This window comes from Podarcis raffonei, chromosome 9 (genome assembly GCF_027172205.1).
Source record: "Podarcis raffonei isolate rPodRaf1 chromosome 9, rPodRaf1.pri, whole genome shotgun sequence".
Taxonomy (NCBI): Eukaryota; Metazoa; Chordata; class Lepidosauria; order Squamata; family Lacertidae; genus Podarcis; species Podarcis raffonei.
Window position 1 is genome coordinate 65,962,973 of NC_070610.1, and position 16,914 is coordinate 65,979,886.

Consider the following 16,914-nt stretch of genomic DNA (forward strand, 5'->3'; position numbering starts at 1 on the left):
GGTTCAGGAGAGGGTTGCTACCACAGATATCATGTGAATGTGTATTTTAATGGGCTGAATAGAGTAAAAGATTACAAGTCATGGAGATCTGTATGAATTTAAAAGCACTCAGTTTATTTTTGGGTTGCTATTTTCTTAATATTGCCTTACAGATTATAAATGCTGCATTGATTTGTTAATCATATAATATGACTTTTGCTTTAACTGTGATGTTTAGCTTATTTTTTAGTTGTTACTTTTTAAACAGCGTTCCATACATCTATTTATTGTTTGTAAGCTGCTTTGGGATTCATTTGAATGAAAAGCAGTACACTGGTACCTTGGGTTACAGACGCTTCAGGTTACAGATACTTCAGGTTACAGACTCTGCTAACCCAGAAATAGTACCTCAGGTTAAGAACTTTGCTTCAGGATGAGAACAGAAATCGCACAGCGTCAGCAGGAGGCCCCATCAGCTAAAGTGGTACCTGAGGTTAAGAACAGTTTCAGGTTAAGAACGGACCTCCAGAACGAATTAAGTTCTTAACCTGAGATACCACTGTACAGAAATGCAATAAAACAAATCAATTGGACTCCAACTCCCATTTGCCCCCGCCCCAGACCATGTGGCCAATGTTCAGTGATGCTTGGAATTGTAGTCCAACAGCATCTAGAGCGCCACACAGTCTCCATCCTTGGTATGGACCATTTGACCCCTTAGGCTCCACCTTGGTCACTGAGATCCTCTGAATGTGCCTTTCTTGAGCTTCCCCATGGCTCTGAGGTTCAGCCGGCCATTACTAGGGACCAAGCCTTTAGTGTGGAAGCCCCTGTCCTGTGGAACTCCCTGCCAGTAGAGGCTTCGCAGGACCCATACCAGCCTTCTTTTCAATGTCACCTAAAAATGGTGTTATTTAGACAGGACTTAGAAATGTGAATCTTCTTTTAATCAGCCAGTACTTACGGATTCCCCCACTCTGGTATTCTTAATGTTGCTGTAATTTGTTAAGTGCTGCTTACAAATTTAGGAAGGAAGGAAGGAAGGAAGGAAGGAAGGAAGGAAGGAAGGAAAGAAAGAAAGAAAGAAAGAAAGAAAGAAAGAAAGAAAGAAAGAAAGGCTCTTTTGTAGTCTACAAAGGATTTTCCCTCCTGGAGGTAATTCTTACTCGCCACAGGCAACTGGCTAGGTGGTTAATTCAGGCTTGTGATATCCAGAGTGCAGTGAAAGGGCTTTTTAAGAAACGTTGTCACATGGCAGGAGGTAAGTCTCCTGCCAGGCACCAGTGACTGTAGATTTGAACTGCATCACTCACCATCGCTGACAACCAAGCCTTGCCCTCAAGCTGCCCATACATCTTGTTCTAGCTGCAAGCATGGAAAGTAGGGAGAAAAACAGTTCTATACAAGTCCTATAACTTTCCATTGAGCTGGCAGATCCCTCTCGCCCCCTCTGTATTTACATAGGCCAGATAGCCGGTGATTGTAACTCCGTATCTTGTCCCATCAATTTCAAACATTTTGAAAATTGAAAGCGGACAGGAAGACGGAATAGATGTAGATATATATATTTCAGGGCACTATTTCATCTGTGTTTGAAACCAGCAGCCGACTTGTCTTCTGCCATTTCCCGGGCAACTTATCAACTCGCTTAGTACTGTTTTCCTTGCAGTTGCTAGAGATTGATGGGAGCGAAAAGGGGAAAGGAAAGGTTAGCCCTTAATTGCGGCTTGAAAACAGCATTCATTCTGAGAAGCTTTGCAAAGGTTTTCTCTTTCCATTTCCAAGGAGTTTCAGGTCAATACGCAAAGACTGAGCACTCATGGCAAAGTCTGCAGTCCCACGCCCCAAGGCTCAGTATATGATATCTTTTGAAATCAGGCCAAAAGCAACATAAAATCCATCTGGGGGCCACAGACCGCCCATCGCCTGGCATATAGGATTGCAGCCTTAATGGTTTTTGCCTGTGCAGTCATTGCGGGGGTGGTGTTGCTGGAGATCTCTAACAGAGAGAGAGAGCTTTGCAGATCAAACTACATTTCTCAGGATTCGTTGGAGGACACCATGGTAGCTAAATTGGTAAAAAGCTTATATAAAAGTTTAGATATGCCCAGAGCAAGGCTACAATGTCTTCTTTCCTCCACTCTTCTCATGTGAACAAAGTGTGTGTGTGTGGTTTTTTTTTTGGGGGGGGAACAAACCTATTGTTTTTGTTAGGTACATGGAAGAGCCATTCTAGTGGCAGTTGCTACATAGCTGGGTTTCCCAAACTTGGGTCTCCAGTTGTTTTTGGACTACAACTCCTGTAAGGATATCAGGGGGTTACTCGAGAGCAATCAGGCAAATGCCTCCCTGGTCGGCTGTAAAGCCTCGTTATTGGTGCCCAAAACCCTTCACCAGGTAGAGTGCCACTATTCTGTGGCTCGCTCATTCACTGGCAGAATCTGTGAGTGGGCGGTCCTTAAACCTTCCCCAGCAGAGTAGTTTCTTGACGCCCAATCTGCGCCTCCCCTCTCGGCACAGAAGCCTACTGCGCAAGGAGGGCGTGGGTAACGGAGGACATCTCTCCTCCCCGCTTTGCCCAGGCAAGGTGTCCTAGCACCGCCTCGCCTCCTCCGAGCCCTGAAGCTCCTCTCCACTGGAGGCATGGTTACTCTCCTCTGCTGAGGAGGTGCTGCTTCCCATGATCTTTGGGGGCTCTCTGTAATCCATCCGGCTTTTCCCTTCTCGCCTCTGAGCCAATGGCAGTTCCCTGACAACTCCCATCATCCCTAGCTAGCAGGACCAGTGGTCAAGGATGATGGGAGTTGCAGTCCAAAAACAGCCGGGGACCCGAGTTTGGGAAACTCCGCTATGTAGGAACGTAGTGCGCTGCCTCGTGTTGAATCAGACCATTGCTCCGTCTAGCCAGAGGCATACCTAGGGTCCCTTGTGCCCTTAGCAGGGAACTGTATCAGCACCTCCCTGGGGAAAAAACAACAACATTTCTCCCACGTTTGATCTCGTCTTGGCAGCAGTGGTGCATCACCACAGAATATACGTCTTACATTCCACAGCCTCCAGCATTCTGCCTTGCTATTTCTCTTAGCATTCAGCTCCCAGCTCGTGTCTAAACTCAGGAATTAACATAGATAACTGGAGACAGATTTCTGGGGTGATTTTTTGCACCCCTGGACAGAGGCTGGTTTGCCAACCCCTAGATAAACCTCTGCATCTAGGTCAGTATTGTTATTATTCTTTATTAAATTTGTATACCACCGTATGCCCGTCTCAGGGCGGTTCACAAGATAAACCCACAATATAAAAACACAAAACACATAATTACATAGTGTAGCATTGCCTTCACTGACTGGTAATGGTGCTCCACAGTTTCAGACAGGGTTTCCTCACAGTCCTACCTGGAGATAACAGGGATTGAACCTGTGGCCTTCTCGATCCAAAGCAGATGCTCAACTGCTGAGCCACCTAGCCTCCAAGGAATCATTCACATACAAAGCAAACCCCCTGCACTACAGCTAAACATCACGTGCCCTTTTGCTTCCACGGTAGCCCTGCTCCATTCTCTACCAGGCTTGTGGGAATGTTCAGGGATGCAGGAGAGGATATATTGTTTGATTATAGCCTTTCCAACTTGTGTAAACAAGTTCTACAATTTAGCAGAGTAACATTCCCCTTTTTAAACTCACAGTGGATGTGTTTGCTCAGGCTCGCTAAAGCCTCTATAATAACTGTTCTGGTATTTTCCCCTTATTCCCTCATAAAAGATAAGACACAACACAGTCTTCTATAAAAGTATAAAAAGAGTTTACTCACTCACATTCTGTTCCAAATCAGATCCCAGAAGGCAGACTTATCTTAGAAAAGTAACATACATCTGGAAACTATCTCATAAGGAGACAGTTCCTTTGTCCTCTCTTGGCTGGAAGCTGGAAGCCAAGAGAGCATCTTTGGCTAAGCAGATGTTGCTTCTTTGACGAAAGTAGTCACAGAGAGAGAGAGAGATGGCTGCCCTGCCCTGTGCTTTTGTCGTTACCTGCACAGGTGAGGCCACGCCTACCTCTAGTCACATGCAGAAGAAGTCTGCCCCAGCCCAGAAGGAAACAGGAAATTTACCTGCTGGCTGGACAAACATTCCTCCCCATGCGTAAACATGTTCACTCTAGGAATGTTGTACTTGACTGCTCTTGTGTTTCACATCCCACAAGGTTTATATCAACTGATCATCACTCCCACTAACAGCGAATTCAGGTGTGAGTGCCGACCGGATTGGAGCCAAATTTAGCTCACTGAGAAGCAATAAGTAGGCATTAGCTCATTTGAAGGTCTCTCTCAGTTTGCAAAATATCTTTATTTTTTAAAATAAATAAATAAATAAATAAATAAATAAATGGGACATACTTTTAACAAAAGCCCAATGAGGACTGAAGATGAGCCACAGAAAGTTGCGGTTCAGTTGGAAAAAAAAAAAAAAAGGGAAACCAGGATGAGATGGAATGGAGTATCCTAGTTGCATCATTGGCTGCCTGGAACCCTAAACTAGAGGAGCTCTTGGGAACAGCTGATGCATTGCAACATTATTCAGTTCTGCTTTCACCTGCTGCTCTTGATCTGGCAACCATTGACTGCTCCTGAAAACAAAGAACACAGTAGCCATCTCAGCAATACAGCGTCCAGATTGAAGTATGAGCCATTTGCTTTGGGGGCCATGGTAGTTAATACAATAACTCCTAGTTCGTTTTAAAACATTTGCAAGCCCTGTTCTAACTTTTAATAGCAGTATAGGAAAAGGAATTTCAGCAGCTGCTTCCTGCTTATCGTGCATCCACAGGCTGTGAAATTCAGGGGACAGAATTGCACTTGTGCTTGCTCTTTAAAAACAAAACAAAACATGTATGGGCTGCATTTTTTTTGCACCTTGCTGAGGCTCATCTTAGAGCGTGGGGATAAAAACAACCAGGATGCAAGGCATAAAAGGACAGGTGCTGCTTTTGTCTTACAGAGATGTTGCTCTGAAATGCTTTCCCTCCAGATATCCAGGATGCATTTGGTGCAAGTCTGATGCGCTTTGCCTGCCTCTTAAATCTGTCGAACCGAAACCTGGAAGTGGACAAGGCCTGGAAAACACAGTGGAGAGAAAAGAGGCTTGTTGGGAACCTGAGGGTCCCTGGAGATGGTAAGCCAACCTGGTCGCCTCCATCCCTTTTAGATTCAGTGCAAGGCTTGAGCAGGTTTCTCGGGTCTGCCTGATGCTCGAGCGCCAATGCCGGGCGAGAGAGGTCATTGCTGCACGCAGCCAGGCCCCCTTTCCTGCTTCCCTTCCGCGCACACTCAGCTTGACATTACAGATGCTGCTGCTGCTGCTGATAAACCATCACAGAAGCTTATTCAGCTTTGCTTTTTTCCAGGCTGCTCTGCCTGCTTTTCTCTCTCCCTCCCTCCTGATTTCACCAGGAGATACAATAGCTAGAGCTGCAGATTAGACTCCCTCTCTCTCCTCCCCACCCCTCGCCCCCCACCCCTCCTCCCGAGACCTCACTGCGCTTTGACGTCACGAGCGCTCCTTTCCCGTTGCCATGGCAGCCCCATTCCCCAAGCCCTCCGCCTGTCTCCTCTGGTAGGTTCCACAATGGTACAGCCAGCATCACGATGCACAATGGTCTCCAGACAGTAAAAGAGGGTGATTCAGCAAGGCGCCGTCCCTCTCGTTTCTTCCTCCTCCTTTCCTCCCCGCGCGTCCTTTCCGGCTTCTCCTCGCTTTGTGCGCCTCCGCCGCTTTGATCCCGGGCATTCCGATTGTTTCGTGCGCCCCCCACCCTCTCCCACGCAACTCCCACCTTGGTCCAGGTCTCCTGGCTGCCACCTGCCCATCAACCTCTCCAGATCTCCCTCCCTCCGACCACCATCACCACCCACCCTCCTTCCTCGTTTGGCTACCCCACCACCACCTACCTACCTACCCACCGATCTTCTCCTGCGCTTTGGGAATGTGGTTTCCAATGACCACCTAAGGTCGCGCGGCGCTAGGGGGAAGAGGTTGCTGCGTTCAAGAGGCTAGTCCGCAGCACGGAACGGTAAGTGATGGGCGCCGGGCTTCTGGGGATGCTGTGTGAAGCTGGGCGGGGGGGAGGTCCGCGCGTTGGGGTGGGCTTAAAACACACACACACACACACACACACACACAACAAACAACACGCCGACATGTCTTTGTGAGGAGGTGGGGTGATGAATATTGATTCGCTGTTTAAAAATAATAAAGGGGAGGGGGAGAAGTGTATGGGGGGAGGGGAGGGGGGAGGGAAAGGGAGGCAGAGGCAGGTTCATGAAGTAAACTGCTCACCGAGGGAAGGAGGCAGGAACGGCGGCGCTGGAGCAGCATCTTTCGCCTTGTGTTTGGGTTAGTATTGGCAGGGTTTAGGTGATGGGTAAGGCGCAAAGCAGGCGGGGAGGCTGTTTTTAGCAAGCTGGGGGAATGTAAACATTGCCATCCCCGTGCCACCTGCAAAATAGAGGTGGCTTGTATTCCTGTTGAAAGACTCCATGCCCATACATTAGATCCAGTTGCATGGGGGCTGGTGTGTGTGTGTGTGTGTGTCACAGAGCTTATGTGTGGGGTTTTATTTAACGGTTCTTCAAAAAGGCACCCCTCCCTAATTCCCAAAGCTCTCACCGCCATCCCCCGTCACAGATGGATGTGGAAAGGAATGAGAAGTAGATGTCTCTTGGAAACTATGTTGATGGGATACGTATGTGGGGTGATGGTGGAGGGACGAAGGTGGGAGTGGAAAATTCCAAGCTTCTTTTTCCACCCCCCTTAAGGGAGAGAGAGGAGTGACCCCCCCAGGAAGTCATTTCTTAAGCGAAACACCACTGTCTTGCATAACACCCCCCCATTCGCACGAAGTGGGGAAGATGGTGCATGTTTACAGACGGTACCATTTAAAGTAGCTTGGCTCTGTGTTGCGAAGGGGACATCCTACAAATTCTTGCAAAGACTGCAGTGAAATCAATGGAGCTTTACAGAAATAGCTTCTGACAGCCCCGGCTATTACAATAGGATGGAACCTTTGGGTACCGTTTTCCCCTCCACCTTCTGCAATGCGGGCCCTATTAAAAGATGTGTATAGTTTGCAAGGCTTTTGGAGGTCAAAAACATGCAGATCCATCTTTCTGGGGGTTCTGTTTTTTTGTGTTTCTGCTTTTGTGTGTGTGTGTGTGTGTCCTCAGCCTTCACTGACTATAGGCTTGTTTACATGGGCGCCTTTTGCTGCATAGCCCTCACAGTTTCTTCAATGCAGTTTTTGCATCCGCTCATCCGGCGACTTTTTCCTAGAGTCTTACGAAAGGCAGATCAAACCTGTAATATGCAGAGCCAGGTCTCTCTCTTTTCCACCAGTTTTTAAAGGGGGGGGGGGCAAATGAAGGTGACCAGAGGGAAAGAGGGGGTGAGATAGAGCGGTGTTATGTTGGCGGATATTTTCACTGTTTTGACTGTATCGGCTGCTTCTGGGTGCTGCTCGCCTCATGCAAGGCCAGTAAAGATGGGGGTGTGTTGAGGAGATTGCCCTGCTGTTGACAGAGAAGGGAGATCGGCAGTGATTGTGTGTTGAGCTCTGCCACATGCAAACAGGCTCCATTCAAACAACATGAGGACAGAAAAGCGAAGGATCTTTGGGAAAGGGGCACTGGGAGGAAAAACCGTTACTGGCAGTGTGCTTGAATTTGGCAGCTTCCCTGGTGTTTAATTCCTCTCTCCGCCCGTCCCCCATCCCCAATGTAGCATCCATAAGGCTGCTGGGTCCAAAATTCAAAACAAAGGAATGCTAGGGAGAACCAATGATGTGAAACAGGGGCTGCCCCCTTAGGGTAAGATATGCCAATAGAGCATCTGACAAGCCTGAATTATACTGGCTCATTTCCTGGCTCCCCCTCCCCCCCACATTATTATTAAACAAATGGCAGAAGTGGTGTGATCTGAGCTATTAAATCAGGAACCTGCCCCCTTCCCCCCCTCTCTCTCCCAGATGGACTTCTGCCTTGCTGCTTCTGAGCATATATTGTTTTGCAAATGCCCTGTATTACTGTTGTTGTGGCTTATGGAGAGGGGTTTGGCAATGCCGGAATAATTTGGGAAAGGGCGAGGAGCGTTCAAGGTAGAAACATTTGCTGCCTTTGGCCAGCTCCGCTTGCATGCTGACTATTAGGGGGGAAAAAAAAAAAGCAAAACCGGTCCTCTTGTTGTTTGAGAGATGTGTGTGTGTCTACGTGCCTCCTTGCTGGGAGAGGCTGTTTATGAGCGGCTCCCAGAAGGGATGAGTGTGTGTGTTTTGCTGGCATATCTGTAGCCATTATTTAATGGCTTCCTAGCACAGAGGTCAATCACCGAAAAGAAAAAAAAAATGTTGCTAAAGACACTACAAACTCACACTCTTATTCTTGCAGACAGAATGGGGGAAATCTGAGGACACACTGAGCTCTCATTGGGGAACACTGCAGGGCCTGATATGTGGGGTTTTGGGGGCATGTTTTTGTTTGCTCTTTGCTGAAAGATCCTTATCCCCTTCAGAGAATTCTGGGGGTGCAATGGGACTCAGAGGGCATCAGTTGGTTGAATCTCCTGCATAGAAAAGAGAGGCAAAAATGGAAGAGCACAGAGCACTGATGGAAACAGGCTGATGTAGCATCTTGGGCAGTGTGTCAGGGCTCGGCCAAGGAGATTGTTGCTGTCCAAGTCTCCATTTGCTGCCTGACTTTGGGCCAGTCAATATTGCAGCCTAATTCCTTCCCATGAAGTTGTGGGGATAAGCGAGTTAAAGAAAGGCTGGGATTTAAATTGAAATTATTACTATTATTATTATTAAAGGAACATCCTGAAAAGTCTTTTACATAGCTGCTAGGATCCTGATATCACCAATGTTTCCTGCCTAAGTAGGAGGGCCAGTTGCTCAGCAGCAGAGTGCATAAGGTCCTAGAGAGAGTCTTCATTGAAAGCTGCATTTCCCAAACTTGGGTGTCCACCTGTTTTTCGTACCACAGTTCCCATCATCCGTGAGCGCTGCTTCTGCTAGCTAGGGATGATGGGAGTTGTAGTCCAAAAACAGCTGGTGATCCAAGTTTGGGAAACACTGATTAAAGGACCCCATGGCTTGGAAACAGCAGAAGCCCCATGAGCTGCTCTCAGTTTGATCAGACAATATTGGAGCTAGCCCATCAGTTCCCAAAGTGGGAACAGTACCACCCATGCTGGAGGTGTAAATCACTACCATACTTGGAAAAGCTGGTATCACTGGTTCCAGTTCATCAGTTTGTTGAAGTAATTAAATTAAATAGTTTTAATTGGTTTGTAAATAAAGGTGCAACTAATTGTTACTGATCTGAATTTTACTGTGTTACTACCTTCTTTAGTAGGTTGTGCAAACTGCTGTTATCATTAATGCTTTTTATAGGGTAGGGGGCACTGGGGATGAGTTTATGGAACCAAGGGAGTAGTGGTCAAAAATAGCTTGGGAACAACAACAACAATTTTATTATTTATACCCCGGCCATTGGGCTGGGCTACCCCCGCCACCCTGTGCAGCTTCCAGCACATATAAAAACATCAAACATTAAAAGCTTCCCAATACTGGGCTGCCTTCAGATGTCTTTGAAAAGTTATGTACAGTGGTACCTCGGGTTAAGTACTTAATTTGTTCCGGAGGTCCGTTCTTAACCTGAAACTGTTCTTAACCTGAAGCACCACTTTAGCTAATGGGGCCTCCTGCTGCTGCCGCGCCACTGGAGCACAATTTCTGTTCTTGTCCTGAAGCAAAGTTCTTAACCTGAAGCACTATTTCTGGGTTACCGGAGTCTGTAACCTGAAGTGTATGTAACCTGAAGCGTATGTAACCCGAGGTACCACTGTAGTTCTTAATCTCCTTGACATCTGATAGGAGAGTGTTCCACAGGGAGGGCGCCACTTCTGAGAAGGCCCCACTGAGGTAGATGGACCAATATCTGGGATCTATAGAAGGCAGCTCCTGACACATATATCTGCAGAGCCATCCTATCCATGTTTAATGGAAGTACAGTATAACTCTGTGCATTTGTACAAGTGTGCCCTGCTGCGTTCCAGTGTGGTTTAGTCTCAGGCAAGTGTTCACATACTTGTAGCCTAAGCTTGCAATTTGAAATATACTTACAAGGGGATAAGCTCCATTTTTCAAAACAGTTTTATTGAAGCTTAACATATTGAGCACTAAACTCCATTTGAGCACAGTGGGACTTACTTCTGAGTAAATATGCACAAGATTGCACTGCTATTCAACGATCAGCTAGAAAGAACAAATAACCACTCTTCTGAGATGACCACAGTGCCTAAATCAGGGTTTTAGCATCCTGCCCTGCCTGTGTTGGCTATTTTTGGGGAAAACAAAACACCTCTACAGCTGCTCTAAATTGGCTAACATATGTGGTGTAATCCATCTAAATACTCTCTCTTATTTCTAAAAGTTTTGTTAACTGCTTGGGGAAATGGAAATGGAAATTAAAATTTAAAACACTGAATGTACTTGTAGCATTACAAAATTAATAGAAGGCTTGGAATGGATGTTTCGGTAGCTTTGTGTGTGTTCTGATTTCTTGAGTTACTGTGCAGGGTGGGGCAATGGGCAGGAAGGAAAGTTAAGCTCCTTCAATAAACCAGAATAAGAAACATTTGCACATGGGTTCCCAGGCAGCCTCTTATCCAGGTACTGTCCAGTCTGAGGCCTGCTTAGCTTTAGCAACGTAACAGCAGCACAAACCTTCTCTTCGCATCCTCTTGGCATCATCTTAACAGTAATTGCCATCAAGTTCCTCTCTTCTCCCCATATTCAGCATTCTTGCAGGCATGTTCACTTAAAAAAGCCTTGCAAAATGGCTAGGGTTTCATACTAATCAGAAACAAGGCCGCCTTTGCTGCAAAGACTTCTTCTTTTTTTGCTTACTTTAGCACCATTTGTAGAGAGAGGGAGGCTTCTGGGAGGAAATATTCTTTTAGAGGTATATAAACCGCTGTAATGAGGAAACAGTGCTTAGCAGTAGCCAAGAAAGCCAAGCAAAAAGCCCTCCAGCGCAAGACTTCTGTAGCCTGGAATATCCAAGGCTGCTTTTGCAGCCTCTTCCAAAAAATTGAGCAGGAACAAATGGCACAGAGATGGGGAGCTGATCTTAATAATATGCTGAATCCTATTTTTTTGCTCCGCTCTTGTAAATTTAGATGGGTCTTAAGCCAAGGCTGCCATTTAGTTTTGCAGAAGAAGGATATTCGCAGAACCAAGCAATCACTTTTGCTTTGCATTTTTTCTAGCATTTTAGACCAGGGGTTCTTAACCTGCTGTCCATGGATGGAAGTCCATGCATAGGCTCCTGGGGTCCATGAACCCAAGAAAACATAAAATATTATTCTAATGCGGGAAATTAAATTGTATGCAACATTTTGCGTGGGGAGGAGGGGGTCCTTAGGTTTTATAAGTAGGCTGTGACTCAAAAACAGTAAGCAGCCACTGTTCCTTGAACTGCTCTCTTATCAGTTGATTTCGGGGCGCATTGCATATATTACCTTTGTAATAAATAAATAAATTTTTGTTTGATTTTCAAAAATATAAACATACAACAAAAACCAATTCAGAATCCAAATATCAATATTATTTTGAATCTCCTGACTTCCCCCCATCCTTTCCATGGACCATATTAATAATATTTTCAACTGACTGTCAATACTTCTCCAATGTTTGTCTTTCTAAATTATCCGTACATTCCGTTAGTGTGGTTAAAATCCTGCCAATGTTTCAACCTGCTTACAATGGTCTCGTATACAAATTACAAACCTTTCCCATTCTTTTTTTAATGTTCTTTTCTTCTTGACTTCTGAGCTTCCCAGTTAATTTTGCCATTTCGGCATAGTCCATCAACTTGGTTTGCCATTTTTCTCTTGTCGGAGTTGTCTTTTCCTTCCATCTCTGGGCTAGTAGTATCCACCTTTGTAATCCTTTTAAGGTAGGTCAGTAGCCCCTACAGTACAGATGGCTCATTGTGTTGTGTTGCTGGGTCAGCCAATACAGGCACAGAACGTACTGAATCCTGTGACACCAGATATGATCTCGTGGCTGAGTGTGGCTCCTAGGAGCGCCTTTCTTTGCCAAGAGGAAGCAAGTAGTGCAACAGAGAATCTAGCCTGATCAGAGCAGACAATCTTGGGTAGAGGGCTCAGTTGCCTGGTTCGGTGTAAGGCAAGTCCATAAGAACACTGTTCAGAGTTGTGATGGACACTGAATAAAGCACTTCAGAACCCTGTATTTGAGCAGGCTGGGAACTGCCAACTTTCCAGTGTTGCTGGACTCAACTCCCATCAGCGCCAGCCAGCATGGGCAATGGACGAGGATGATGGGAGATATAGTCCAAACACACTGACTCATGGGAGATGACTGCTGACGGGTGTGCACATGCTCAGTTATGTCATTAGCATCCATCTATTTCAGAAAACAGTGAAGGAGTGCCTCTTTGGGGGTGAGTTCAAACCGTCGGAGAGTTACAGCGCCTGCTGTGGCTGTAGAGACCGATGCAGGAGAGCCATGTTTTGTTGCAGCTGGGGCAGATGAAGGCTTCTGGTTCTGCTGCTGCAGATGCACCATGGTATTTCTTCTTTCATTCCTCCTCTGGTCGCTTCTATGGATGCACAACCTGAGTGTCTCAAGGCACTGCAAGGGATTCTCACACAGTGGGGTTGATGTTGCCATCCTTTGTGCCATGGTGTAGATATCTTTGTAAAGCAGAGTTGGTCTGCCAAATGGGCCTGAAGCCAGTTCCCCATAGAGAACGTTCTTGGGGATCCTGCCATCTCCCATTCTGTGGGCATGGCCAAGCCAGGGTAGACATCGTCAAGAGAGGGTGCAAACATGCTGGGAGTGTAAGCTTGGTAGAGCACATCTTTGTTCAATCTGCTCAATTATAGCCAGGGCTGGATTTAGGTTTGATGAGGCCCTAAGCTACTGAAGGTAATGGGGCCCTTTATATGTTCAGCTGTCCTTTGTCACCAACAAATTATCACTGTTTTTTGTGTTGAATATATGCTGTATGGTAATTATTGGACCTAATAGGTATCTAAAGCCATTTGCACATCACAAAATATGTATTTTATCAAAGTAATTGTTGAACTGAAATACAATTAAGGAGTATATTAATAGTGAAGTACAATGTTTTAGGGGTTGTTTTTAAAAGTCTGGAACAGATTACAGTGGTACCTCGGGTTACACACGCTTCAGGTTACATACGCTTTAGGTTGCAGACTCTGCTAGCCCAGAAATAGTGCTTCAGGTTAAGAACTTTGCTTCAGGATGAGAACAGAAATCATGCAGCGGTGGTGCAACGGCAGCAGGAGGCCCCATTAGCTAAAGTGGTGCTTCAGGTTAAGAGCAGTTTCAGGTTAAGAACGGACCTCCGGAACGAATTAAGTACCTATCCCGAGGTACCACTGTAATCTGTTTTGCTTTACTTTCTATGGAAAAGCGTGCCTTGGTTTTGGAACGCTTTGGTTTTGGAACAGACTTCTGGAACAGATTAAGTTTGAGAACCAAGGTACCACTGTATATAGAAATGAGCAAACAAGTGATATTTTAGGGAGCAGGCTAGCAGGCGGGGCCCATTACTTACATCATAGGAGCCTACACAACACAAAACACTGTTGCTGTATGTAGGTTTTATTTTATTTGTTTTTTATCTTATATTTTGGAAATGTACATTCAGGTTTTTTTCCCTTTAATTTTTTGGGGGCCCCCCAAAAGAGTTGGGCCCTATGCTATAGTTTGTTTAGCTTACACGTAAACCTGGCACTGATTATAGCTACAAAGTAATGATTTGCAAAGGACACTAGTGATGAGTGAAGCTTGTAATGGGCCCAGGTGCCTTTTAAGGCTTGGAATAACAATCTCTTGAGATGAGCAGAACCACCTGTCTCTTTGGGAGGGGCAGAGGTTAGCTACCCCTGGCGTGGACTATACCACCTCACTTCAAATCCCTTAATAAAACCCATTTTCCTCTGTGAAGGCTTTAACCCCTTAGTCCTGATCCTTCACCGAAACGTCTGAACACAGATTCTTCCACCGTGAACTCTAGCTCTTTATATCTCTCCTTCCTCTGCTGCCACTGCCATGTTGGGTTTTAGAGTACCTGAAAGGCAAGGCTCTGTATGACTGGCACACATACTGATGGTGCCATGGAAATATAAAATAATTCTGTAACTGTAGGGTTGGGGAAACCTGTGGTCTGCTGTATGTTGATGGACTACAACTCCCATTATTCCTGGCTGGGGGTGATGGGAACTGGGAGCCTAAAAGTATCTGGGGCAGAAATGGGAATATATTCAGACTTGTGGAATCTACTTAAAACCCCTAGAACCCTGAAACCTACTAACATAATGCTAACCAGGTAGTAGAGTGCAGCACCTGGCGACACACAGGTTTCACCTGTGCTGAGGGAACTGTACTGGCTGCCTATTAGCTACCAGACTTGGCTCAGTGTCTCATTACTAACCCCATAGCAACTCAGAGACAGGTTACCTATGGACCACCAACCCCTGGACCTGCGAGATCATTCAGGGCTTCCCCAACTTGGGTCTCCAACTGTTTTTGGACTACAAATCCCATCATCCCTGACCACGGCCCCTGCTAGCCAGGGGTGATGGGATTTGTAGTCCAAAAACAGCTGGAGACCCAAGTTGGGGAATCCCTGATTTAGATGATCTGGGGAAACATAACTCATGCCAATGCACCCTTCATAATATTACATAGTAGTGACCCCCCAAAGTGGGTGTTTATCACCTCTGCACTCTGGAAATGCCCTTCTCTGAAGCATCATTCATCAGTTGATTCAGGCATCTTGTGAAGACATATCTTTCTGCCCAGGCTTTCTCTGACCCAGAACATTGTACCCTGTTATCACCAAATTTCTGTTTTTATTATATTCTTTTACTGCCTTTATTCCCATCCATTTGTATACCGCTTCACAATTTTAAATATTAAGTGGTATAGAAATGCTCTCAAATGAATGAATGAATGAATGAATGAATGGAGCCCAGGTGCAGAACAGCGGTTCAGGTGGGCAGACAGGTGATAGGAATTTAGGGGCAAGATGTCTCTGAGCCTAGGAATTTTTGAACCAGAACCAAGGCATTCTTTTTCAGCAATCTAATGTAGCAGGGAAAGAGCTTTTTAGTTGTTGTCATTGCTAGACAATGGGAAATGGGGAAATCCATTCCATTCTACTGCAAGTTGCACAGAAGGATGTTGATTTCCCCAATGTGCCTTCTCATCTAGAGGGCTGCAGGTTCCCTACTCCCGTCAAGGAGAACAATGGTATTTCATTTATCCGTTCTCAACACTGCACTTCTCAGTCAACAGATACATAAAATGGTGAACCAAGTGGTGAATAGTATATAATAAAGTTCCGCGTCTGTGCCACGTTTTGCTAGGAGCAACTACCAAGATAAGCAAATGCCTGTGACAGCTACCAAAAATATAGACTGTATTTTAATGGACTTGCTGCACTTTAAGGATCTTTAATGTACTTCTGTACGGTCCTGCGGTATGGTAGCATTGCATTAATGGCAAGTATTCTGTTAATCTGTGCTCTCTTACACAATTATCTGCTTTGTCAGTGGCCCGTCTTTATTTAGCTAGGAGAATTAAAACTAATTTTAATAGCTATGTATTGTGGATCTTTTCTTTGTGATTTAGGGATAACTTTTGGGATTGGATCGCCAGCTGGCTTGTATCATTTCCGAACACAGCTATAAGAATGATGCCTTTGAACCCCTTCTAGAGTGATGAAGGAGTCTCACAAGATGTGATGTGCTCCAGTGAAATGAATGCTACCCACTAGGAGGATTCTATTGAAACCATCCTTTCAAAGGCACCTTTTAAAAATGCCTCCAATATGACCACTATGTTATTTTCAGCTTGTCATCAAGGACCTTTCCTGTAATTTCATTATAAGACTGAAATGATAAGGGGCTGCAGAACCTTCTCGACAAGGAAAGGTGAAAGAACTGGGACTTCCTATTTTAGAGAACAAAAAAGAGACAACAGAGGGCAGACATGACAGAAGTGCAAAAATACCACGAAAGGTGCTTCTCTTTTCTCTGTCTCATAATTGCAGAGCTCATAATTATAGAACTGTGGAATTGATTGGCAGTAGCTTCATGCCAGAACAAAAGAAAAAATATTGCTTCCCAAGCATGCATGTTTTTTTCATTATGTGAGCGAACCTTGGGCTTCTGCCGCCTCCCCTTGTGTATTCCATTTAACTTCCTTTCATGGCAAACCACAGTTTGACATTACACCAGAACTGGCAAAGGATGGTTTGCACTTGCCTTCCAACCAGAATTCATGGTTTGGAAGACAAATGTGGACCATAGTTTCCTGGTTCTGATATAACCGGTCTATTGTTATGACAGAGGAAGAGTTGGGAGAGTATGAAGACAGTGGAAGGAGAATTTATGTGATGTTCACTTAGGGAATGCCAAACCATAGTTGGAACAAACCATAGGTGTCATGATGGTCTTTTATCAAAGAACAGGGAATACCAGCCACACAGTGTATGTGCTCCTGCTCAGTGTGCCAGCCATCCAGCCATGCCCCCTTCTAGGATATTGTTATAGATGCCATTCCATTTCTTCTCCTCCAATTTTCTCTTCTCCCCCCACAAGCCAGTCAATATTGCATGCCCACTGAGCATGCATAGTCTATCTTGAATTGTTTTCCTCCCCCATTCTTTAATGGTCTTTTTGGAAACCATTTTTTTTAAAACTTCTGGAATCTTGGGGTTTCTTGAGGCCTGATAATACCTCCCTTCTTCTGCATGGATGGCACCATTTTGGCTATATAAACACAGGCACTTGGAGAATGGGTTTGCTGTTAGGGTATATGC

The 16,914-nt window shown here is 45.4% G+C and overlaps 1 protein-coding gene across 10 annotated transcripts in view; it reads left to right on the forward strand.

Moving 5' to 3' along the window:
• The first annotated feature begins 5,597 nt into the window (after positions 1-5,597).
• MAPK10 (mitogen-activated protein kinase 10) overlaps positions 5,598-16,914 on the forward strand; it is a 232,692-nt gene continuing 221,375 nt past the window's right edge. For 7 of the 10 annotated variants that reach the window (XM_053404162.1, XM_053404165.1, XM_053404157.1 and 4 more), the window contains exon 1: positions 5,598-6,047. The gene's annotated coding sequence lies outside the window, so the exon portion shown is untranslated. Of the gene's footprint in view, positions 6,048-6,271; positions 6,371-16,914 lie in introns of those variants that run through there. The other 3 variants (XM_053404159.1, XM_053404161.1, XM_053404164.1) reach the window with 3 other exon arrangements.